Here is a 26961-nt window from a genome sequence, read left to right on the forward strand (position 1 = left end):
TATCTTTTACAAATTTTCTACACTGAACATTTTTTTCTAATCAGAGTTGTTTTTAGAGCTTTTGGACCCCTTTTCTGAACACAGTCTGGAACAAACCCCACTTCCCAGGGTGGCCTTAGGATGATCCATCCCCTCGAGTGACCTCAAGTCCATAGCTGATCTGAAAGGAGAGAACAGAGAGTCTGGACATTCGGGGTCTGTTCTAGACTAGTACAAAACACTGGGCTCCACGTGGCTCAGTACTACAGCTGCAGGGAAGACAAAAAGTCACTCATTCTAAGTCAGGCCAGAAGCTCTTCAGCTGTGCTTGGCAATGTGGAGTATAGCCATACAGAAGGGAATGAGAGGCTGTGGGAGACAGAAGAGATATGAAACTATAGAATGGGGTCAGGCGCTATGGCCCACACCTGTAATCCCAGCACTTTGGGAGGCCAAGGTGGGTGGGTCATTTGAGGTCAGGAGTTCAAAACCAGCCTGGCCAACATGGTAAAACCCCATTTCTACTAAAAATACAAAAATTAGCCTGACATAGTAGCAGGCACCTGTAATCCCAGCTACTCGGGAGGCTGAGGCAGAAGAATTGCTTGAACCCTGAAAGAGGAGGCTGCAGTGAGCCAAGATCGTGCCATTGCACTCCAGCCTGGGCAACAGAATGAGACTCTGGCTCAAAAAAAAAGAACGAACGAAAGAAAGAAAGTACAGAGTAGAATGGGGAATATAGGGGAACACTATTTATTTCTAGTCCTCAACTGTAAGAAAAAGAAATCAAAAGTAGAGGTGCTAAATCATGAGACCATGGGAGATGCTCAGTGCTCCTTTCTAGCTTGATCCATGAATGCACCCGTCCTTATACCAGACTATCGGAAATCTTCGCCACAACCAGAAGCCATGCCAGGGGTGCAGTGGCTAGGATGGAGACAGGAGGCTATTTTTGTTCCAAGTGAAACAAAAGGCCAAGTGAACAGGTAAATACATGGGGCAACTCAAAAGGGATATCAGCCCCGGAGCTCACTGGTATGTTTCTTCTTTATGGTGTGAAAGTCGGGCCAGAAGTCTGAGTAACCAAGTCAGGACCTGCAGTTTGGACAGGATCCGAGCTGTGGTTCAGAACCACAGCATTGGAGACAAAAGCAAGTCCTGCATGTCCAGTGTCATCTGGGCCTTGTGGTTTTTTCCTTTCTTCCTTTTTATAATGGATTTTTTTTTTTTTTTTTTTTTTTTTCCCAGAGAGGAGATCACATCAGCCAAATATGAGATACAGGCTCAACTAATAAAAATTTTTTGGTTTATTTACTTGTGATTTTAAAAGAATATGAAGCATGCTTGGGAGACATTTGTGTCTGGAAAGAGTTGAGCAACTCTAAAGCCGTAGCATGCAGCAATTGGTGAAAAATTGCTAAATTATGTTTCTTTTTTTTTTTTTTCCGCAAAATGTCAAATGTTGTTCTTTTGCTTCTATAAAGGTCAGTATGGTTTAAAGAGAAGAAAAAAAAAAAACAAACTTGGACCATTAACTTGTTATTGAACTTCAAAAGTGTTGTATTTACCAGTAAAAATAAATCTAAAAATGTTTTGGTGGCTCTGAAACAAGAAAGACTGAATTGTAATCAAATTAGTGAATTTCTGGTACTTTCCTCTTCTTTTTGGGTCTTTCCGTAAAAACAACAAGGAGAAAACTAATTCAACAGCAAAAGTTGTTTATAAATACTCTATATGTTGCCTTGTTGTGGAATATGAGTTATCACACTAGATGAATGGGATGTCATAATTTTTCCCTCATGCTTTTCTGCCCTTTGATGTTTTTGAACAAGAATATAGCTGTGGAAATATAATTCTTTTAATGAATACATTTCATAGTGGCATTTCCCAAATGGTAACAAGGGACTTACTCCTTCAGCAGAAAAGTCCTCTCCTTTTTATAACTGATGATGTACTTGTATGCAGACACACACACACGCACACACACACACAAAGAAAAAGAGAAAGTACTATTTGTTCAGGTTTATTTTCTAATAGCCATTGTTATTTATTAGCACTGTCTGCTCTAGTCATAGCACATTACTACCTCATACTTCTTTTTGGGAAAATTATTTTGGGGGAAAAAATAAAATAGCATTACTTAACGGTGTGAAACCGTAAGTTTTTATTGGATTGTATCTTATAATCTCATTTCAAAGGCAGAGGGTAGGCTGGCAAAATGTAGGCCAGGAAATGATTATTGTTGTCACTGACAGAACACATACTAGTGACATTTTCAAAATAGAATATGCAGAAGTTTATCTTTAGTAGCTCTGCACCCAATTGCCAATGTTTTTCTCCTTCTCTTGCCCCCTCCCCACTACTCTCTAGCTTGTGTTCTTTTGCTGAACTTGGCTTACTCTCAGTTAATCCCTGCTAAAGATTTCACAGTGCTAGTTTCAGATATGCTTCCTGCCAGGATACTGGCATTTTAAAGAGGGTCTCCCAGACTTCCTGTCTCTCCTACTCCTGGAGCAAAAGTGAACATACAAAAATCAGTTTCCCCTGGTCATTCTTTTTCCATGGGAATAGGAAGCCCAGCCTCTCCACCATGCTCCTGGATTCAAATCCTGGCTGTGCTACTCGCTAGTCCTATGATCATGGGCCAGTTACTTAACATCCCTGTGTCTCAGTTTCCTTATCTGTAAAGTGAAAAAGATGGTTATCTTACAGGGTTGTTGGGAGATTGAATGAGATAATATATATAAAACATTTAAAAGAGTGGCTATACGTAATAAATACCCAATAACTGTTCATTATTATGTTATTACTATTATTCTGTCTTAGTCCATTCAGGTTGCTATAGCAAATATATGGGCAATTTATAAACAACAGAAACTTATAGCTCATAGTTCTGGAGGCTGGGATGTCCAAGATCACGGTGCCAGCAGATTTGGTATCTAGTGAGGGCCTGTTTCTCATAGACGGCACCTTCTTTGTGTCCTTACATGGCAGAAGAGTAAAGGGAAAAGAAGGCTAACAAGCTCCCTCGGGCTGTTTTATATCAGCCCTAATCCCATTGATGATGGTAGAGCCCTCATGACCTAATCACCTCCTAAGGCCCCACCTTTTAATACCACCACAATGGGGATTAGGTTTCAACATGAATTTTGGAAGCAATTGCCAAACCATGGCAATTCCCAGCATCACCATCCTTGTTTTATAAATCTCGTTTTCTGAATTGACTTATAATTACTTCTCCATTCCCTGAGCTAAGTATTTATTGTATTAGAGTCAGAAGATGCTTCATTTAAATTCATTAATTATCTATTCTGTTGCAGGAACTGTTGTATGTGCTTTAGCTAAATCACAAAATAGACAAAATATCTGTCTGTTAGCAAAACGTACAAAAATGCCTGCCCTTGAGAAACATATATCCTAGCAGGGTATGGAGGGTGGGTGAGGTAGAGACAATAGAGAGATAATTCAAATAAACAGAACTCAATTATGTAGCATGTTAGAAGATGATAAATTCCAAGTCCAGGAGAGCGAGGGGCGGGCCGGTGGGATAGGTGGCCAAGGAGAAGGCCTTGAAACCTTTGAGAAGGCCGTTAATGAGCACGGGTAGAAGGAAGCCAGGGAGAGTCCCAGTGTCCATCTTCACTTGCTTTTACTTCCTTGCATGATTCACATAGTTATTTTTAAACTTTTTTACTGAGTAGAAATTTTTGTATGTAGTCTTTCTGAGTATGATTATTCATCACAGTGAGTTCCATAACATTACTAGTACCACAAAGATAATATCTTTGAAACTAAACCTTTTGGTCTGTTTTTTGGCCTTTATCCTAAAATTTTCTATGGTGTTTATTATCTAGTATATTTGAATTTACCTCTCCAAAATCACCACAAAATAAAATTTTTAAATGTTTGTCTTGTTTTTCTCTCACCATTAAGTGGAGTTAATATTAGTTTCATTAGGTAAGGTTTCATTTTAAATTGTGGCCATTTGGTATTGCTACATCAAAAGGAAGTTAAAATTTGGTTGCCTAACATCACTTACCAATGTAGGTGTCCTGTGAGCAAAAATAGAACAAAAATACTTTATCTGGAGATTGAAAAGTCCCAGTGGTGACTTTAGCATGACTGGAAAAAATCTTGTAACCCTCTAGTGAAGACCTCTGAAGTTAACATAATGAAGGATAGAAAAAAATGACAGGACAAAAGCAAACTTCATGGTAAAATGTGAAAGTATTCCTCAAAAAAGGCTGTTCATAATAAATGTGGATATTTTAGTTACAGGGTCAGGAAGAAAAATTTTAGATTGATTTATTTAGTTCAGATAAATTACGTGAAAACATGAAACTGTAAAATTTTCTATAATGCTCTTTCATTTGAGCCTATATTTTTTCTAATTCATTTCTAAAGACATTTTAACTATTAAATACTAAAATGAACTATCACTTCAAAAGTGAGGTTTAAGAATCTCTAGAACTATGCTGTTTGTATGTATGAGACAGAGGAGAAGGGATAAGAGAGACAGCCAAAGACAGTCCCTTGGAGACTTGGGGTTTCAGCAGCTGTGCCATGGGGCAGTGCAGACCTCCGAGTGACCAGGTTTTCAGTCCAAGATCTTCAAGACTATCTGGAATAAAGCCAGCAGAGTGGACAGAGGGGAAGTCACACACTGCTTTTATTTCTCCTTCCTATTGCGTGTATTCTCAACACTCAGGACTTGCCTTCTCTGAATGGGTGAGAGTAGAGAAGCACAGTGGTTGACATCCCCTAAACTTGTACGAGAGTCTTTGAAACTCTGCTGCTGACATGATGTACAAACAGTAGTCTTTAAAAGTGCATATCATTCACTTTGGGTAGGTCATGCATTATAATATCCTTTGCCCCAAAAGTAGCCATTACTATTACTTCTTGAAAGGGCCAGGAATATACTTGGAAGATACAGTGAGAGCTACAGTCTGGAGCATCACAGCACAGAGCTGTTGCCTGATCCTTGAAAATGCATTGACAATCGCTAAGGTCCACAGAGAATCCAGGCAACACTATTCTTGGGCAAATCACAGCATCGAGCTAGACTTGGAATCAGACAGGCCTAAGTTTGAATTCCAGGTAGAGTGCCATCCCTAAATCCCAGTAAACGAAATAACACATAATGTGCTTAGCTCAGTGCTTGCCACGTAGTAAACACTCAGTAAAGGGAAGCTTTATTATTTTTTTCAAAAGAATAAAGAAGAGAAGAATTGCATGGCCTTAAATAATTCTCCAAATTTATTTTGAGTGAATGCATTTTGTGCTAGAGCTTTTTGTTGGTAACCAGATCAACAGAGCTTAGAAAGCACTATTTTGAGGTATATCAGCTGAAATGAACACATGCAGTGATTATGTTCATACTTGATACAGAGGGATTTTATTTCATTGTCATCTTCCTTCTACCATGCTATGTCCATCAGTAAATCTGTTTTCCTTTTTAAAATGTTTTCAAACTTTACCTTTCTTTAGAATCCAGGACTACTTCCTTGAAGCTTTCCGTGCCTGCTCCAGTTTATAGTAACATCTTCTGATGCAACCCCCACATCATTGCATTCCATGTCTTCACTCATTTGGCACTTCATCCTACATTGCCTGGGGCAGTTCCCTAACCAGTTCCCTGAAGACCCACTCTCTTGGTTCTTTTGTACTGCCTGTAAAGCTTAATTACAGTGCTGGCACAGGGTTCCCAGTAAATTCTTGTCGAATTAAATCTCTTATTTGAAATTTCCAATGCCTCCACTCCCCTTCCATAAATCCTCTCAATGTAGGGAAATCTCTTTAGATGACTAACCAGTGTTAACACCTCAACCCAAACTGACATTTTCAAATTATGATGCTTCATAATTTTCCAGTGTGTTCTACCAAAACGATGTTTACATGAAAAGAACATAATTATCCAACATTTTTCCTAAGACCATGGTAAAAGCCAGCAGCATTGTCCCACTTAGAAGAGCTCAAATAGCTAAAGGTTACATGCTTTGCCTCAAATAATAGACTTAGCGAAGGGGGTAGTAGTAGAAATGAGGTCAACCCCCAGAGCAGTCTGGTGGCCTTGAGCAACCAGGAAGGTAAAGCCGGTACCTCAGTTAAATCACCAAGTTTACTGGAAGTGCATATTTTTCATGTGCCAAATTCAGTAAGTCATGGAGCAAATGTTTATTTTGCTATGCTTTGAAAAGTTGCTTTGCTTCTTGTAAGTTTTCTCAGTGGAAGAGTTCCAGGTTATGACTTAATCTATGTTTGCAGCATTGCACTGGAAACAGGATTCGTCTGTGAAATGGCTGTGTCATTTGTGGACCACTTTTGTAGGGAAACTGTGGGTTTAGGAAGGGCGGAAGCAACAGCAGAAGTGCCTGGTGTTTGAATGGATGTGCCTTTCTCAGAGGCAGCAAGCAGCGTACCCATATTATAAAGTTTTTGATTTTTTAACATCTGAAGACAGGCATCCAGCCTTGCAGAACAGCCAGGTGTCTGTTCTATAGAATACAATTCCTTGTTTCCAGAATTACGGTAACCAAATAATACATAAGGTCACCTGATTGCACTTCCCAACAACCTGAACAAACAGCACCTTTGCGCTTGCTGGTAGGTGCCGTACTAGATTCTTTGTAAACTGCCTCAGGTCAGAGAAGAACAAGCCATTACTAGTATGGGAGTCCATCCCCAGTCAGGGCTAGTTGCTATTATCCCTTGCGTACTCTGCAGGCATCCTACAAGACATTTGAGACTTCATATTTGTTAAATAATAGAAATCTGGCTGACCTAGTGGCTCATGCTGTAATCCTAACACTTTGGGAGGCTGAAGTGGGCAGATCACTTGAGGCCAGGAGTTCGAGACCAGTCTGGGCAACATAGTGACAAAAAAAATAAAAATTAACCAGGCATGGTGGTGTGCCTATAGTCCCAGCTACTCCAGAGGCTGAGGCGGGAAGATCACTTGAGCCCAGGAACTCAAGGCTGCAGTGAGCTCTGATCCTGCCACTGCACTCCTGTCTTGGTAAAGGAGTTATCCCTGTCTTGCACACACCCAAAAAAAAAAGAAAAGAAAAGAAAAAATCTTACTAGAGATTTGGGTTATTACAAATGGGATCACTTAAAGACTTCATGTCTTAGAGAAATATTTCTTCAGCTGGATAAACAGTCCATATAGTCACACAGTAGACAAAGCAAAAGGAAGATCTTAGTGACAGCTTAAATCCGGGATAAGAAATTAGGAAGCTGACTTTATAGAGACACCAGTACTTGCCCTGAACCATTTTAATTCTCCTCTGTTTTCATAATAGAAATTTGAGATGCTTTCAAATTCGACAGACCAACAGTGCTTTTGATTCACCACCTAAAGAAGCTTGTTAACCCTTTCCAAAATAGAGTCACTCTGCTTCTTGAACTCACTGGAAGTATGCTAGTTTTACACGTCTTCAGAGTTTATTATGTTTCCTGGAAGTGTGTCTCTTTAACTTTGTGTTAAATCTAATCACTCTGGTTAGTATTGTAATTTTAAACAATCAACAGCCTCGTCCTCAAAAACAAAACAAAAGAAAACAAGCCTTTGGATATATTGTCTGACCTGCTTGCAGTCTTTCTCCCAGTACCCTCCCCTCCCTCTCTCTGCCTCCTGCCTCAAGCTTTCTGCTTGTCTTTTTAAACTCTCCAACATCAAATCTTTCAAGGCAGCTTCTCTGTTGGGCCCCAACTACCCCTAGATTTATTGTCTCTGAACTCCTGCAATATAATATTTCCCCCTTATCATAGCATTTATGTATAGACAGTCCCTGACTTAGAGTGATTTAAGATTTTTCAGCTTTGTGATGGGTTTATCAGAGTGGCAAATGCATTTGGATTTACAATATTTTCAACTAAAAATGGGTTTATTGAGATGTAGCCCCATTGTAAGTCCAGGAGCATCTGTAACGTAATTATTTTTATCTTTCCCTCACTGAACTAGCCACTTGAAGACAGGTGCTATGTATTTAATCTCTGTGTTCCAACCCTAACAATACTTGTTCTCAGTAAATGTTTAATGATTGAATGGATCCCTGGATGAATAAATACTTGGATTAATGCTAAGAAGAATGAAAGGCTTATTGTACCTTTCCAACATGTTGACTTATGTTGGCACATCCTAAATTCAAACAACTTCTCCACCACCACCATCCACATACACACCCTGGAAAAAATAGTAATAGCATGGGTGGGGGGAGGGTAATTCTACTGTCCTTGCAGCAAGCTAATAATGGCCACACTAATTTCAGAATGGTCTATCTTGTGTTCCCAATACTTAGTACTTGAATCGTCATCATTGTTCACTCTCAGGCAAATCAAGCAGGACAGGATTCACTGGGAAATAAATGTTCTTTTTAAGTTCCTGGAGGATTATTATAGAATACAGTGAGGCAAAGATTCTTTAATGTTGGAAAAATGAAACAATACCTCTGTAATTAAAGCCAAAAGCTACAGTATAAATGAGGAAAAATCGTAATCAGCCTAAGCTAGGAAAAACCTCGGTTCAAAATACTTAATTTTCTCTGTACTAAGAAATCAATGCATACTTGTGGGTGTTTTAAGATCAAAATGATTTAGAATGTTTTCCTGTGACATTTATGAGTTAGAACAGAATTAGAGCTATCTCTGAAATTCATTTCCTTTCTTTGCAAACAAATATGGTTAACATTTACTAGAGGTTTCATTCTTCTCTAACACATATGATTTTGATGTATATTGTAAGAACAGCAAAAATCATTATTAAACATTTACTTTTAAATTTTCTCCCCACTATGATTATCTGTCATGCAGGCCATGAGCAGGCTAAATTAGAAAGCATTTTGGAAAAGGTAGAGTTCTCCCCTGCCTATGAGTTCTACAATTACTTGCCTTTATTGTATTCACCACTAGTTTAATGATGCATAGGGTATGGTATTGTTTGTTGGTTTTCTCTCAAGTATATTTTAAAGTCTGCCTTTAGTTTGGGTGACATCATAGATCAAAGTTCGATCCTTAGTGTTACAGGCTCAAAAACAACTTCATTTCAACAACACTGCAGAAAGCTGAGCACAGTTCAAGTATTCAGTATGTATTAATTTACAATGGGATTTATGCTTGGCTGAAGAAATGGATTAGTTGTCTATAGAAAGTAAAATTCAAAGGTTTAAGCTTCTTTGTGATATGCTCCAAGAGGAGACCTTAATTCTGCAGATGAGGAAATTGGAACCCTGAGTTTTTAGCACTACTTAGTGTCAGAGCTGAGACTGGAGTTCAGCTGAGACTAGAGTCCAACGGGACACAGATCTCTATTCAAAATACGCTTCTTATGTAGTCATAATTGTAATAAGAAAAAGAAAAATATGTTAAGAAAAACTCTTCTTAGACATTGGCCTATTCAGGAGATCTGTGTACTTCTCATAACCCTTGCTGCCTCCCTGATTTTTGAGTGGGATTGATGGTCAGAAGTTGGAACTACAGATAATCCAAATTTTTTAGTGACTATAAAACAAAATATGAAAGAAAATGCTCTGTAAAATTAGAGAAAAATTGAATAGGAAAAAAGGGATATTTTCATGAAGCTAAAGTCATCTGATAACAACCCTTTCTCTCCACTTTGGGAGATAAACTGGTTTATTTCTAAATTAAAAAAACAAAAAATGAAGCTGGGCATGGTGGCTCATGCCTGTAATCCCAGCACTTTGGGAAGCTGAGGTGGGTGGATCACCTGAGATCAGGAGTTTGAGACTAGCCTGGCCAACATGGTGAAGCCCCGTCTCTACTAAAAATACAAAAATTAGCCGGGCGTGGTGGTGGGCACCTGTAAACCCAGCTACTCGGGAGGCTGAGGCAGGATAATTGCTTGAGCCCAGGAGGCAGAGGTTGCAGTGAGCCAAGATTGTGCCATTACACTCCAGCCTGGGTGACAAGAGCAAAACTCCATCTCAATGATGTCTTGAATAGGAGACATCAAGACATAAAGTATCTGGGTTACTGGTTACTGAAAAGGAATCTATGAATGACAGACTCTTTTTATTTTTAAAATTTTAGATTCAGTGGGTACATGTGCAGGTTTGTTGCATGGATTTATTACATGATGCTGGGGTTTGGGCTTCTATTATCCTGTCCCTCAAGTAGTGAACATAGTGCCCTATAAGTAGTTTTTCAATTGTTACCCCTTCATCCTTCCCTCTTTGGGGATCATCGTGTTTATCCTCATCTTGGTGTCTATGTGTACTCAAAGTTAGTTCCGCTTATAAGCGAGGACATGCAGTATTTGATTCTATTTCTCTATTAATTTGGTTAAGATAGTGGCCTCCAGCTATACCTGTGTTGCCACAAAGGATGTGATTTCCATTTTTTATGGCTGTATAGTATACCATGGTATATATGTACCACATTTTTCTTACCCAACCCACCATTGATGGGAACATGTGTTGATTCCATGTCTTTGCCATTGTGAACAGTGCTGCAATAATCATATGAATGCAGATGTCTTTTTGGTAGAAAAAATTATTTTCCTTTGGGCTTATACCCAGTAATGGGATTGCTGGATAGAATAGTAATTCTATTTTTAGTTATTTGAGAAATCTCCAAACTGCTTTCCACAGGGACTAAACTAATTTGCATTCTCACCAACAGTGTATAAAAATTGTCTTTTCTCCACAACCTTACCAACAGCTGTTATTTTCTGACATTTTAGTAATAGCCATTCAGAATGGTATGAGATAATATCTCATTATGGTTTTTATTTGTGTCTCTGATGAGTTGTGATGTTGAGCATTGTTTTATGTTTGTTGACTGCTTGTATGTCTTCTTTTGAAGTGTCTGTTCATGTCCTTTGTCCACTTTGGGGTTTTTTGTTTGTTTGTTTTTTGTTGTTTTGTTTTGAGATGGAGTCTCACTCTGTTGCCCAGGCTGGAGTGCAGTGGCATGATCTCAGCTCACTGTAACCTCTGCCTCCTGGGTTCAAGGGATTCTCTCTCCACAGCCTTGCCAGTAGCTGAGATTACGGGCATGAGTCACCATGCCCAGCCTTTGTCCAATTTTTTCTTTTCTTCCTTACATTTATTTATTTATTTTATTTTTTATTTTTTATTATAGTTTAAGTTCTAGGGTACATGTGGACAACGTGCAGGTTTGTTACATATGTATACATGTGCCATGTTGGTGTGCTGCACCCATCAACTCGTAATTTACATTAGGTATATCTCCTAATGCTATCCCTCCCCCCTAACCCCTCCCCACAATAGGACCTGGTGTGTGATGTTCCCCTTCCTATGTCCAAGTGATCTCATTGTTTAATTCCCACCTATGAGTGAGAACATGCAGTATTTGGTTTTCTGTTCTTGCAATAGTTTGCTGAGAATGATGGTTTCCAGCTGCATCCATGTCCCTACAAAGGACATGAACTCATCCTTTTTTATGGCTGCATAGTATTCCATGGTGTATATGTGTCACATTTTCTTAATCCAGTCTGTCACTGATGCACATTTGGGTTGATTCCAAGTCTTTGCTATTGTGAATAGTGCTGCAATAAACATATGTGTGCATGTGTCTTTATAGCAGCATGACTTATAATCCTTTGGGTATATCCCCAGTAGTGGGATGGCTGGGTCAAATGGTATTTCTAGTTCTAGATCCTTGAGGAATAGCCACACTGTTTTCCACAATGGTTGAACTAGTTTACAGTGCCACCAACGGTGTAAAAGTGTTCCTCTTTCTCCACATCCTCTCCACACCTGTTGTTTCCTGATTTTTTAATGATTGCCATTCTAACTGGTGTGAGATGGTATCTCATTGTGGTTTTGATTTGCATTTCTCTGATGGCCAGTGATGATGAGCATTTATTCATGTGTCTGTTGGTTGCATAAATGTCTTGTTTTGAGAAGTGTCTGTTCATATCCTTTGCCCACTTTTTGATGAGGTTGTTTGTTTGTTTTTCTTGTAAATTTGATTGAGTTATTTATAGGTTCTGGATATTAGCCCTTTGTCAGATGAGTAGATTGCAAAAATTTTCTCCCATTCTGTAGGTTGTTCACTCTGATGGTGGTTTCTTTTGCTGTGCAGAAGTTCTTTAGTTTAGTTAGATCCCATTTGTCAATTTTGGCTTTCGTTGCCATTGCTTTTGGTGTTTTACACATGAAGTCCTTGCCCATGCCTATGTCCTGAATGGTATTACCTAGGTTTTCTTCTAGGGTTTTTATGGTTTTAGGTCTGACATCTATGTCTCTAATCCATCTTGAATTAATTTTCGTTTAGGGAGTAAGGAAAGGATCCAGTTTCAGCTTTCTACTTATGGCTAGCCAATTTTCCCAGCACCATTTATTAAATAGGGAATCCTTTCCCCATTTCTTGTTTTTGTCAGGTTTGTCAAAGATCAGATGGCTGTAGATGTGTGGTATTATTTCTGAGGGCTCTGTTCTGCTCCATTGGTCTATATCTCTGTTTTGGTACCATCCTGTTTTGGTTACTGTAGCCTTGCAGTATAGTTTGAAGTCAGGTAACATGATGCCTCCAGCTTTGTTCTTTTAGCTTAGGATTGTCTTGGCAATGCATGGTCTTTTTTGGTTCCATATGAACTTTAAAGCAGTTTTTTCCAATTCTGTGAAGAAAGTCATTGGTAGCTTAATGGGGATGGCATTGAATCTATAAATGACCTTGGGCAGTATGGCCATTTTCACGATATTGATTCTTCCTATCCTTGAGCGTGGTGTGTTCTTCCATTTGTTTGTGTTCTCTTTTATTTCACTGAGCAGGGGTTTGTAGTTCTTCTTGAAGAGGTCCTTTACATCCCTTGTAAGTTGGATTCCTAGGTATTTTATTCTCTTTGAAGCTATTGTGAATGGGAGTTCATTCATGATTTGGCTCTCTGTTTGTCTGTTACTGGTGTCTAAGAATGCTTGTGATTTTTGCACATTGATTTTGTATCCTGAGACTTTGCTGAAGTTGCTTATCAGCTTAAGGAGATTTTGGGCTGAGACAATGGGGTTTTCTAAATATACAATCATGTCATCTGCAAACAGGGACAATTTGACTTCTTCTTTTCCTAGCTGAATACCCTTGATTTCTTTCTCTTGCCTGATTGCCCTAGCCAGAACTTCCAACACTGTGTTGAATAGGAGTGGTGAGAGAGGGTATCCCTGTCTTGTGCCAGTTTTGAAAGGGAATGCTTCCAGTTTTTGCCCATTCAGTATGATATTGGCTGTGGGTTTGTCATAAATAGCTCTTATTATTTTGAGATAACGTTCCATCAATACCGAATTTATTGAGAGTTTTTAGCATGAAGGGCTGTTAAATTTTGTCAAAGGCCTTTTCTGCATCTATTGAGATAATCATGTGGTTCTTGTCTTTGGTTCTGTTTATATGCTGGATTACGTTTATTGATTTGCGAATGTTGAACCAGCCTTGCATCCCAGGGATGAAGCCCACTTGATCATGGTGAAAAAGCTTTTTGATGTGCTGCTGGATTTGGTTTGCCAGTATTTTATTGAGGATTTTTCCATTGATGTTCATCAGGGATATTGGTCTACAATTCTCTTTTTTTGTTGTATCTCTTTTAGGCTTTGGTATCAGGATGATGTTGGCCTCGTGAAATGAGTTAGGGAGGATTTCCTCTTGTTCTATTGATAAGGAATAGTTTCAGAAGGAATGGTACCAACTCCTCCTTGTACCTCCGGTAGAATTCAGCTGTGAATCCCTCTGGTCCGAACTGAGAGAAGAAGGCTTCAGTCGATCAAACTTCAGAGCTAAAGGAGGAACTATGTAACCAGCGCAAAGAAACTAAAAACCTTGAAAAAAGATTTGACGAATGGCTAACTAGAATAACCAATGTAGAGAAGTCCTTAAAAGAACTGATAGAGATGAAAACCATAACACGAGAACTACGTGACAAATGCACAAGCTCAGTAATTGACCCTTTGTCCAATTTTTAATGAGGTTGGTTGTTTGTTTTTCTTGTTGATTTGTTTAAGGTCCTTATAGATTCTGGATATTAGTCCTTTGTCAGATGGATAGTTTGCAAATGTTTTCCCTCATTCTGTAGGTTGTCTGTTTCCTCTGTTGATAGATTCTTTTGCTATATAAAAGCCCTTTAGTTTAATTAGGTCCCAATTGTCAATTTTTGTTTTTGTTACATTTGCTTTTGAGGACTTAGTCATAAATTCCTTGAGGAGGATAATGTCTAAGAAGGGTATTTCCTAAGTTTTCTTCTAGGATTTTTGTAGTTTGGGAGTCTTACATGTAAGTCTTGAATCCACTTTGAGTTAACTTTTGTATATGGTGAGAGTTAGGAGTTTCATTCTCCTGGATATGCCTATCCAATTTTCCTAGCACCATTTATTGAATAGGTATGCTTCCCTGTTGTTTATTTTTGTCAACTTTGTCAACGGTCAGTTGACTGTAGGTGTGCAACTTTATTTTGGGAGTCTCTGTTCTGGTCCATTGGCATGACAGATTCTTGACTCTCACTGGCTACATAAATGATCATTTCTCATTGATTTACTGGATTTTTTTCCTTATAGAACAAATTGTTGAATTTATTTTAACTATTTATATTAAAAATCAAAAATCAATGTGGCTTTAATTAGAAGGTCCTTTGGAAGTTTTGTAAATTTGAGTTTTATTGTTATCTTCATCACTAATACATTTACAAATCACATTTTAGGTATTTCTGAAAAGATTTCAACAAGTATCTTCTCTCATCATTTATTCATTCAAAGGTATTCATTACGTAGATGACCACATTAGGTTCTGAGGCTCTGTGGAGAACCAAACAGGAATGGTCCCAAACAGAATGCATAAAATCACAGAGGTTGCATTCTACTGTGGGAGGAAGAGTTGAATAAAATAATCACACAAATATTGTTATAAACTGTGATAAGCACTGTTGGAAGAGTGTCTACAAGAGAACAGTATGGGATGTTGTGAATACATAAACAGAAGAATGCCATCTAATTGGGGGAATTCCTGAGGAAGTGAAATCAGATGGCTGACGAGGTGGCACCAGGCCCAGGAGGGACTATCCATTCAAGAATAGTGTTCCAGCCAAAGGGAGCAGCATGTGAGGGGGAGAGGGCAGCACCTGCATGATAAATATTCATGGAATGACTGAGTTAATGAACATGCAAAGGCACTGAGGTGGAGACTTGAAATCAGATGAGTGGAGCTAGATGTGGACAGTGAAGGAGGTGTAATGATGACCTTGAAAAAGTGGGCAGAATGCAGGTCATGCAGAGGCCTATAAGACAAGCAAAGATTTAGGTTTTCATCTTGAAAGTAGTGGTAGTCATTAAAGTGTTATAGGTAGTGACGTTGCATCTTCTATTACGGAGAATTATTGTAGGAGAGGAGGGGAAGAGACTAGGGAGTGAGCTGATAGGGAGATTTTTGTCTGAGTGAAGGTGTGATATCATGGTGTTTTCTTTTTCTTAACTTTTATTTTAGATTTAGGGGTACATGTGCAGGTTTGTTATGTAGGTAGTAAAGACTTAAATGATTATTGTGTTTTCAACTAGCATATTAGCAATGTACTTGAAGAGAAGTTGGAGGTTCAAGAGTTAATTCTGAGGTGACATTGACCAGACTTGGTGATAGATTGGATTTGGGGCTGGAGGAGGAGAGACAAGGGGTCACGCTAGGTGTCCTGGGCCATCCTGGTGACTCAGTATCTATAGATGATTCATCTGGCACTCTCCTGCTCATTACTGCATTACTGAATGCCACCTCTACTACCCACACCTCTGGTCCCACCCTGGACTTTGCCACTATCCTAAGCTACTCCACTGCTGAAATAGAAGGGAACTACAAATATCCTTGTGCTTCCAGCCACCTCACATCTAGGTTTCTGAGCTTGCTAAGGAGAACAATGTACTTGAAGAAGTTACTGACCCTCTCTTAAGGCTCCTAGGATGAAGGATGGTAATGCCTACTTCATTGGACTGTTGGAAGACGTGGACAACAATGTTACAAAGACCCTGATATAGTGTGTGGCACATATAGAAATGCAATGAGATAGAAATCCTTTCCTCTTTTGTGTGCTGGTTCTTATATCTTAAACTTTTGTGAGTCCGAGTAACTTTGATTTGCTACTGCCATAAGTATGTTTTTAATTCAGCACTTAATTTGTCAGGATTTTATACAGAAGTTACCCCATCACACAGTGTATTAAAGAAATATACCTATCATTAATTAGGCAATAACTGCGCTTTTAGTTCCAAGAGGGTGTCCTTTTCCAAAAGTGTAGCTATGCTCTAAAAAAAAAAAAAAAAGGTAAATCCTCAGTATGCCACTGACTTCAGTTCCATAAACTAATAATTTAATAAAATGAAAATGATCCAACTGCTACTATATCAAGCCTATTAATTTCACACGTGTAAAATCTGTAAGGAAGAGGAAATAGCATGTAAACTGGGAAGATAAGTGTCTTGATTCTTCAGGAGAAGAAAAGTAGGCAAGCACAGAGAACTCTGTTTTTTCTGGGTCATATATTTTAAAGGAATGGCCTGCTGTTTCTTTCTCTTTTTTTGTTTTGTTTTGTTTTGTTTTTGTTTTGTTTTTTTAAAGACACATTCTGTTACCTTGGCTGGAGTACAGTGGCCTGATCATGGCTCACTGCAGCCTCAACCTCCCCAGGCTCAAGCAATCACCCCTTTTCAGCCTCCCAGGTAGCTAGTATTATAGGTGTGCGCCACCACACCTGGCTAATTTTTTGTATTTTTTGTAAAGACAGGGTTTCACCATGTTGCCCAGGCTGGCCTCAAACTACAAGGCTCAAGTGATCCCCACCCTGCCAGCCTGGGTCTCCCAAAGTGCTCAGATTATAGGCGTGAGCCACTGTGCCCAACTGCCTATACTGCTTCTTTGTGCCCAGAGTTTGCTATTATTGACAAATCATATAAAGGATCACAATCATCCTTTTGCCATGGGGAGGAATATATAGATTCGCTATTTTCACTAATGATGTGTAAATAAATATTAATGTACAATATTTTATTGATAAATTATTAATTAACAATATTTTATTAATTAATAAATTAATAAATAAAAAATTTATTAATTATACAATCATTTCCTCATACAAACCTAGAATGTTTCCTTATGTTAAGATTATTTTTTCAGAGAATATGAAGATTTTATTTCTTTGTCTTATAAATCCCAAAGTTTTATTTGTTCTATAAATTACAACCTGTATTAGACTAATTTTATAAAATGTATAAATGTATGTTCTAAGAGTGGTAAAATTTAAAATCAAGGTATAAATAACTCTCTGCATTGCATGAAAGACTTGGAAAACTACCTAAAGAAAACCAAAATTGGAAATTTGGGATTTAATTTTTTAATTTTAGAAAATTTTCTTTTTCTTGGGAGGCCGAGGTGGGCGGATCACTTGAGGTCAGGAGTTTGAGACTAGCCTGGCCAACATGGTGAAACCCCATCTTTACTAGAAATACAAAAATTAGCTGGGTGTGGTGGCACAGGTCTGTAATTCCAGCTACTTGGGAGGCTGAGGCAGGAGAATCACTTGAACTGGAGGGAGAGGTTGCAGTGAGCCAAGATCGTGCCACTGCACTCCAGCCTGGGAGATAGTGTTAGACTCCATCTCCAAAAAGAAGAAGAAAACAGGAAAATTTTATTTTTCTAGATAGACACTGCGTTGTGTACTAAAATTAAAATTATTTTAACTCAATAAAATAGTAAAATTTGACATGCTTTTACATATATTCCCAGGGGTTTTAAACATGCACATGCATACATACACACAGAGTTCAGCTTTTGTTGCCTTTCCTATAATATGCCTTTCATCCCTTCCAACTATAGGTGTTTTTAGTCCCAGCCCATAAAATCTGTGATTACATACCATCATAACCTTATTTACTAGGGATCGGAGTCATAGGAGCAGCTTGCAAAGAAAGCATCCCAATTTAAGTATTTCAGAATTTCTGGAAAGATGTATTATGGCATAGATGATACAATTCGACCCGTTTCTTAGTTAAGAGTAAGCTTTTAATTCATAGAAGCTGTTCCTATAGGGAATCTGGTTCTTCCTGCCCTTGTTTTTCTAGGCCCCAGGCAATACAGGCTTTTCTAGAGTTCATATATTCACTCATCTACCCAACAACTATTTATGAAAAACTTGCTATTTTCAGGGCACCGTGCTGGCCTATGACATTGCAGAAATCCAGCTTTCTTGCTTGAAGAAGTTAATGGGCGATGATGTGACATTAGGGTACAGCATAATAAGGGCTGTCAACAGGGCGTGGGCAGAGTATAGTATTAGGTTACCTAATGCAGTATGGGGTGGTGGGGTGGCCAGAGAAGCATCTCCACACCCGGGAGGAAGTTGATACTTAACTGATAAGTAGGATTAGCAGATAGTTAGGGAAGAGCAGCAGAGGGAACCACAAGTCCATGGGGCAAACCCAAGGAGAAGCACAGCACATCTTGATGAATTGAAAGTATGGCTGTTTCAGTATGCTTGGAGTGGGGAATCTGAGGCAGTGGGTGGCCTTGTTCAGTACACCTGCAGTGGAGATTCTGAGGCAGGGAGTGGTGGCAGATGAAGACCAAACCACAGAAGCTTTATTAGCCAAATTACAAAATTATGTTCTCTTATTCTGAAAGTATTAGGGAACCACTGAAACATTAACACCTCCCACATTACCCCCTACCATTTTCTGAAATGATTCAATAAAGAATAAACCTTATTGGTGAATCAAAAGAGCTGCGAATGCCCTAAGGAAGGTGGTCAATACTTGTATTTAGACCTACACTTAAGGCAGAACAGCACCTTGGTTCGCGTTCTCTACCAGTTCTGGGAAAGAAGTGATTCTTAGCCGTGTAAAATATTCAACCACAAAGATCCTGCTTGGCCTTGTAATGTTACGTTATTTCTCGGAAGACAGCCTTGTGGCAGGCCACCTCAACTGGTAGGAATGTGCTGTACAAAGAAATCAATCAACCAGGTTAAGGATGAGATCGACTTTGTGCAAATTCTTTTTGTAGTAAAAATAACAATATCACCTTTCTTTATAAATTTAATCTACAGCTTACAAATATATATGATACCTTTTATTTGAGACTCATAAAAATCCATGGAAGTAATTGGTACTGAAATTCCCATTTCCCAGATTTAAAAAACTGAGGTTCATATAAATAAAATATAGTTACACATAATAATAATTAGCAAGCAGCAGAGCTGAGATTCATTCCAAGATACCAGACTTTAAACCATCCTGTTCTTTACAAGAGACTGGCTATTTTCAGTGAAGAAAATTAAGTTTGGGGCTGGACTAAAATCCTTATTTGGATTTTTTTTGTCAAGTTACCGATTACAAGAATTGATTTCCATTTCCTTTAGAAGTAGAAATAATAGTCATTTTGCTGATTTTCTCTGTTATGGTCTAAGAAAAAGAAATGCTCTGTTTAAAAAATGTACTGTTTAAAAACAGATTGATTTGAGGTCATGGCAGTTAAAAGTGGCACTACCAGAAACTGAGTTATGAAAAATTGGCTATAGAATAAATACATATATGAAATTCTTTTTATCCCTTTTCTTTTATCCTTTTTTCTTTTCTTTTCACTGTGACCTTGAACTCCTGGGCTCAAGCAATCCTCCTGCCTCAGCCTCCCAAAGTACTGAGAATACAGGCTTGAGCCACTGTACCCAGCCCTTTGTTTTCCATTTGACTTTCATCACAAGATGGGGTGATACAGGACCTCATCTAAAACTTACTTGCTCTTGATAAAGTTGAAAATTTTCTGTTGGGAAAGTAATTCGGGAGTGTAGACCCACATCATGGCAGGCATTCTAGGCCACAGGACTTAACTGTATTCGTATGCCTCATATTTTTAACTGCCTCATATTTTAACTGCGTTAGGCTTCATATGCCTCATATTTTAACTGAGTGTAGCTCTTTGAGGCAGGTACCATATATTTTACATCCTTTTATGCATTCACAGAGTTTCCAATATAGTAGACACTCAAAAACTTTTAAAGAATGGTATACAACATTATTTTGTTGAGGAAATATTAAAATATTTAGAAGAACTTCCCTAAATGTAGGCAAAGCCTTCACTTGGACCCATCTTCCACTTTACTGTTTTCCTATTCAAGCAGTGGTCTGAGATTCAGGGATCAGAGGAACTCCTGGTAGAATTCCAATCATTAGACTACATGAGTGGCCATGAAATACTTTGGAGGTAAGATCAAGTCTATTCTGTTCACTGCCTGCAAGGAGCCTACAGTGCATTACCAGGTGGACCCTTAGCTATTAGTATTTACTCGGTGAATGAACCAAAGATGGTTAAGAGAACTTAAATTGCAGACCATCCTCATAGAAGAGAGCTGGTTAGAATCTGGATTTATATAAGGATAAAATTGCTAGTCCTGCTGTATCAAATAGGATGGCTTCTACAATACTGGTCCCTTAGCAAGCAATTACTAGTTTGCCTTATAACTCACTGTCATTGCCGGTTGAATGAAATGGGGTGATGTTAATAAAAATGCTGAGACAACAGGCTAACCCAAGAATCCCAGGCAAACCAGGACCGTCACAAGCAAACCAGGATCTGAGGTTACCCTAGTGATTGCCCAACCATAAATCCAACCTTCAGCTCTTATTCCAAAAAAGTGCTTACATATACAAGCATCTCATTACATAATTAATGGGTTGGAGGGGGAAAAAAAACCTTCTGTAGAAATTGTAATTTTACAAAAGTTTATATCCAAGCTGGAGTGGTTATTTCTGAATGCTAAAATTTGATATCAATTTTGGGGAGCTTCTCTGTATTTTCTTTCTTTCTTGTTTCTCCTTCTGCAATAAATAGGAATTTGGTTTGCTTTTAAATTTTTATTTTTTTAAATTAAAACATCCATTGAGTCTTAGCGTTTTACTAGTAAATCAGTGATTCTATAGAACATCCTTAGAGAACTTCTAGGGCCCTTGTTTCACTGATAAGAAAACAGCAACAAAAATATATAATGATTTTTTTCTACTAAACTGTCATCAGAAAAGAGTATTTGAAAATAATAACTTAATCTTTTGACAGTATATATGGTGGAATTATTACAATATTTATTTCTGTTTGGATGCTGTATTATCTCAAATCCATAAATGCAAAAATTCCAAGAAGTATGATATCTCAAGGAATATTTATCCACTAGTGAGACTAACCAGAATTTGTCATTTTGCCAATTGTATTGGTAAATTTTTTAAAATTTATTTAATGGAGACTCGCTCTGTTGCCCAGGCTGGAGTGCAGTGGCACCATCTCAGCTCACTGCAACCTCCACCTCCTGGGTTCAAGCAATTCTTGTGCCTCAGCCTCCCAAGTAACTGGGATTACAGGTATGTGCCACCACACCCAGCTAATTTTTTATTTTTAGTAGAGACAGGGTTTCACCATGTTGGCCAAGCTGGTCACGAACTCCTGACCTCAAGTGATCTGCTCCCCTCAGCCTCCCAAAGTGCTGGGATTACAGGCGTGAGCCACCGCGCCCGCTTTATTGACAAACCTCTTATCTCTTTGGGGCATAATTTACACCTGTGTCTTTTGGTGCCATAAAGCATAGCATGTGAAGCTGCACATTTCTATAAGAGTCTACATGGACTATATCATTGTCTTGGAATGGATTCACATGAGAATGTTTCTAAAACAAGGCCATTCAGGTCATCTTTGATATTTAGTTACATTATAATGAAGTTAATAATTTATTTAAAGTTTTTGAGATTTTTTTTTTCCTGTTAAAAGCAATATAAAAGATTTAGAAGCCCAGTATGTATGTATCTTGGCAGACTGACTCCCTTCAGCAGCTTGTGGGACAAGAATAAGTCAGGAATACAAAAATTGGGCATCTCTAGAAGGGATGTTGGTGTGAGATAAGGCGTTTCATTTGCAGGAAAGCACACCACACTAGTCTGGCATTGCAGAGAACATGAAGTTTGCAGCGTGCATTCAGTATTTCTCTTCAAATGGAACACCTGATTCAGTTCGTATTTTAAAGGAATTTAATTCTGTGCTATATAGTCTTTTGCTCTGAATAAGGAAAATAATGATTGAAATGGATGGGTTAGAAGGAGTAAAACAATCCCATCAAGTGTTAACATGTAGTTATCAAACTGGCTGATTTAATGGACCAAGTCCGATTATTCCCCTAACCTGACACCTTTTTTTGACACTGGTACATATTACATAGTTCAGCCTATTCTCACCACTCTCTCTATTGTAATTGTGGTTTTTTTCCAGAGACATCAGTTACTTCTGAAATGAACAAATGCCTCTTTCTCTTTCTCCTTGATGTCTGTTTTGACAATGTGGAACACCTCATTCTCCAGGAACAAAATCTTCCCTTGGCTTCTCTGATACAGTTGTGGCTGTCCTTAATCTGACTTGCCTGACCAGTCAGTTGTTCCTTGTTTACTTCACTGGTTCTTCTTCCTGTTCATGTCCTCCAGCTGTGTTTAATCCTGAGCACTCAGCTTTCTTTCTCTATAAAGTGTCTTCCCTTAAAAAGTCATACACCCATGTGGCTTCAGCTTTTCACCACTACACAGCTATTTTCTACACTTGCATTCTAACCTTGCCTTCTCTCTTCATCTTCAGTGGGGTACTTAAAATATCTCACATGTTTTTACCTCAAACATGTATGAAATTTAATTTAGCTTCTACAGCAAAACGATCCCTTCTCCTCCTTTATTTTTGTCGGAACTGGGTCATCCAATTTTCCCCTTTCATCATCATCAACACTGTTCTTTGGTCACCTATCAGTGGCCAAACAATTATGCTTATCTATACAATGAGAAGGATATCTGAAGGCTAAACTCTTAAGGCCTTGTTTTCAAAAAGGTAATTTAAAGGACACTGACCAAAACTATGTTTAAGATTACTTATAACAAGATTTAAATAAATAATCTTATTTATTACAGCACAATGTGGTATTTTTATAATTTTTTTTAAAAATTCCTATTGAAAGACAATACCAACTCAATTCTTTCCTCCACTTTTTATTAAAACTTTTTTAAAAATTATCCTTGAATGCCAAACCTTTTCTATATTATTAAGTCCCACCTCAATACTGTTTGACCACCTCCCATCTTTTCTACCCCTCAATCCAACCACCCAGATTTGTACTTTGGAAAATTTTTAAATCTAGCAACTATCCAAGCAGGGTTAGTGGGGTAAGGGAGTTTGGATTCTTGTAATCTGTTAAAAACTCACTTTTCAGTTCCTTCTATCCTGTCAGAAATAGTCTGGCTCCTGATCAGTCCTATCATGACTGATTAGCATTCCATGCTTTGAAACTTAACAGAAATATGAAGAATATTGAGGGTCTTGGAGACAAAGTACTGTCAAATAGGCTCAAAAGGAAAGGCTGAAGAACAGGGATCATATTATCTGGAGATGAGATTACTGAAGCATGTCCTAATACTTACCTTTTGACTTATGAGTGTTTACCACTAAGAGACTCTAACCTAATGTTTCTTATGTCCATAAGTGGCACACAGATAAATATATTCTTAAATTGCGATAGAAACCTTGGCATATAAAAAGAAGAATACCTTATCTGTATACTGGATATTTATAATTCAAAAACTGCAAAATTGTTGTTCCTAGGAATTGCAAAATTTAGAATAGACATCTGTCCAAACCTTAAAAGTGAAGGCCTGCTGCCTAGATATTTAATGATAGACATGTCTAAATCCAGCAGACTTGTTTTATTATCTCTACTAGTTTTGAATAGATAGTGTCCCCTAAGTTATTGAGGAATTATAGAAGAATTTGACAAACCCATGGTGAATACTAGTTAATTACTTAAACCATGCAAATATTTTAAAAAGCATTTGAGCAAAATTGCTTACATAGATTTCCAAATATTTCAGTTGTACTAACCTATAGCTATCAAGATAAACTCACTTGTTTCCTTTTTCCATATATTTAATACACAGTTAGATTGTGGATTCTTATTATAAATAAGACCATCACCAAAAGCAATATTATAAATAAGACCATCAACAAAAGCAATTTTAAATGTAAAAACTAAGAGTAGTTTTTAATGATGAAGCAATTAGAGATTAAATGCCTACTCTCCACACACCTGAAAAATATACAAATGCAGAAATACTGTACATATTTGGTTTTTCAATTCTGTCACTGGCACAATATCTGTTATCTTTGCTGCTAAGTCATTGGTGATGCAAAACAGCAGTAGGTCAGCAGCCCAAGAGCTGTTTGAATCCAGAAATAAGAGATCACAAAGACTTCCCAGGGGTGTCTGCCAGGGAGACAGCAAAAGCAACAGGCCCTCTAAGGAGATGTAGCCATGGGAAAGAGCATGGCAGTATTCAAACTCAGTTTCAGCAGAAAAGCCAGATAGCCAGGATGTCACCTGAGGGCTCAGCACAAAGTGACCATACTGCCAGGGAGACACCAACCCAGAAGAGCATTGACCTGGTCAGGACGGGATGCTTCATTCTCCCATGAAGCCATGACACATGTTACATGTTGCAACAGAAAGACTAAGCCGAAACAAAAGTTGTATTGAACAACTAGAGAAATACCTGGCTATAGCGGTGATGGAATTAGAGGACTAAAATCAACACATCCCTCAGACCCATGACTGTCCCTACCCCTTCCTACTCTGTCCCTCTAATGAAATTAAAAGCCATAATCCCTTATTTAACAAATATTTCCTAAACTCTTGCATGTCAAGGACCATACTATAAACAAAAATAAATAAATAAAACAGTGAACTGGACATGGCCTCTTACTTTCTATGAGGTTACAGCTTAAAGGAGGGTCTTCCTGTTTTAATCCCAAATTTGTAATTTTTGAGATGAAGAGAGCATAATTTGAATGGAGGTGTCATTCCTCTGAGTCCCTTATTCCACATTGTCTCAGGGATCCACAATGATTTGGAGAACTCATCTGAAACCTGAAGATGTCTCTCAACTAGGAGTTGTTGAACCTTAGAGAACTTGTAAAAAGGTCTCAAAAGAGTGTAAAGCCCAGCTTAATCTCTTTGCTGTTTTAACCACTTCTTCCCACCCCACTTCCTGGTTAAATTTATGCAATGGTAATATTGATTCTTTCCTATCTCATATGGAACTGATAAAAATTTTTGAGATAATCGTCCAGAATCTCCTGTACTTATTTTACTCCTTGATGATGTCAAGAACATTTACTAACTCCTTTAGACTATTATGATTTCATTTGTGTCTCACTGAATGTTTGCTAATAAGTTTGAATTCTTGAATCAAACAAATACAGAATTGGTCATAGTGTTACGGGATCCTTGGAGTTTCACTTTGCCAGCTGGAAACCTCTGTGGCCAGTGATGCCTTTGTCTGAGTTTTGCTCAGGCCCACTGGGCCTGCTCAGCCTGGCAGACTGCGCTTAGCTCATGCTACTGACCTGGATCCCATGCCTGCCGAGAGCGAGTGGAGTGGCGAGGGGTGTGTGAATGAGCAAGTATGGGGTCTGGCCACTGCACACAGTGGTGGAACCGGCAGCTCCAGACACCGCCACAGGCACTGGCTCTCTGTGAGGCTGTGGCTGGACTAGGCATCCCACAAGTAGCTTCCATGGCTGGCACCAGGGAACATGGTCATGCCCAGAAGCTTGGAAATGCCAGGAACTGCAGAGCCCCAAAGAAGGTGTCACTGCCCTGGCTTGGGGCACTCCTAGGTCTGGGATCCTCAAGGAGCCACAGCTCTTCTCTCCTTGTTGCCTGCAATATGGCAAGGAAGTGGTGTGTTTCAGCCCTGTTTGTGTTACAGCTCTTTCAGCCCTGCCATTCGGCACGTTCCAAGTTCTCGTCTCATGCCCAGGTAGAAGGAGGTATGCAGACAAGTGGAAGGTGAGAAAGGTGAAGAGGAGCTTTATTGAGTGGTAGAGGTCAGAGGAGACTCACAGTGCTCTTCTCCACAGCTGGTCATCCCTACGTCTGCCCAGCTCTCAGCAGAGAGGAGACAACAAAGTAGGTGGCTTATTTCCGCAGGCAGGTCATCCCATCAAGTGCTCAAGTCTGGCTGAGTCTGGAGTTTTTATGGGCTTCAGAGGGAGGAAGTGCATGCTGATTGGTTCATGGGTGGTCATGGGCAGATCTAGAAAAAGCACCATAAGTTCCCACTCCAGTTTGCAGGACTGACAGCCTGGTCCCCAGGCTTCAGGCCTTCCCCAGCTTAAAGTTGGGGCCTCACCAGGGACCTTCCCCCTCTACTCCAGAGCCTGTCTGCCTGCTGCCACTGTTCATGATGCCCAGGCCGTTCGTACAGAGGGGTGCCTGCAGGCCAGTGCTAAGCTGCCCTCAACCCCACTCAGCCTCCCTCCCATGTTCATTGGCATTCTAAGTCTGGAAGGGGTCAAGGCAGCAGGGGGATAGTATGTCAGTGCTGCCCTGAGTGTGTGCATACCTGGCTGGGTTGCAACTGTGCCTGGGCTTGGCCTCAACTTTGCTCTGAGATTGGAGCAGGCACTGGGAGTGTGGAGAGGCCAGGCACTGGGAGCAGGCACTTCTGAGCCTGCAGGAGCAGCAGGGGGCTTCCTGGGCCCTTGAGAGTGCAGATATGCCCAGGTCTGCAGCTGCAGCTTGGGTGGCTGCAGTGGCACCCAGAAGGTCAGGGCTCCTGCCTTCTGCCAGCCCCCACCAGCTCTATGGAGTTCAAAGCCCAGCCATACCTCCCCTTTTGCAGCCAGCTTCTCCACAGCAGCCACTCCAGATGGGCCATTGCTACCATCAATAGTGTGTATGGTCGGCTGGGCGTGGTGGCTCAAGCCTGTAATCCCAGCACTTTGGGAGGCCGAGACGGGCGGATCACAAGGTCAGGGGTTCGAGATCATCCTGGCTAACACGGTGAAACCCCGTCTCTACTAAAAAATACAAAAAGCTAGCTGGGCGAGGTGGCTGGCGCCTGTAGTCCCAGCTACTTGGGAGGTTGAGGCAGGAGAATGGTGTGAACCCGGGAGGCGGAGCTTGCAGTGAGC

General features: G+C 39.3%; 1 protein-coding gene across 1 annotated transcript in view; it reads left to right on the top strand.

The window, feature by feature from the left end:
- Positions 1-26961, top strand: part of ADGRV1 (adhesion G protein-coupled receptor V1) — a 614529-nt gene that overhangs the window by 567070 nt on the left and 20498 nt on the right. The gene's annotated exons all lie outside the window — the stretch shown is intronic.

This window comes from Piliocolobus tephrosceles, chromosome 4 (genome assembly GCF_002776525.5).
Source record: "Piliocolobus tephrosceles isolate RC106 chromosome 4, ASM277652v3, whole genome shotgun sequence".
In the NCBI taxonomy this organism is placed as follows: Eukaryota; Metazoa; Chordata; class Mammalia; order Primates; family Cercopithecidae; genus Piliocolobus; species Piliocolobus tephrosceles.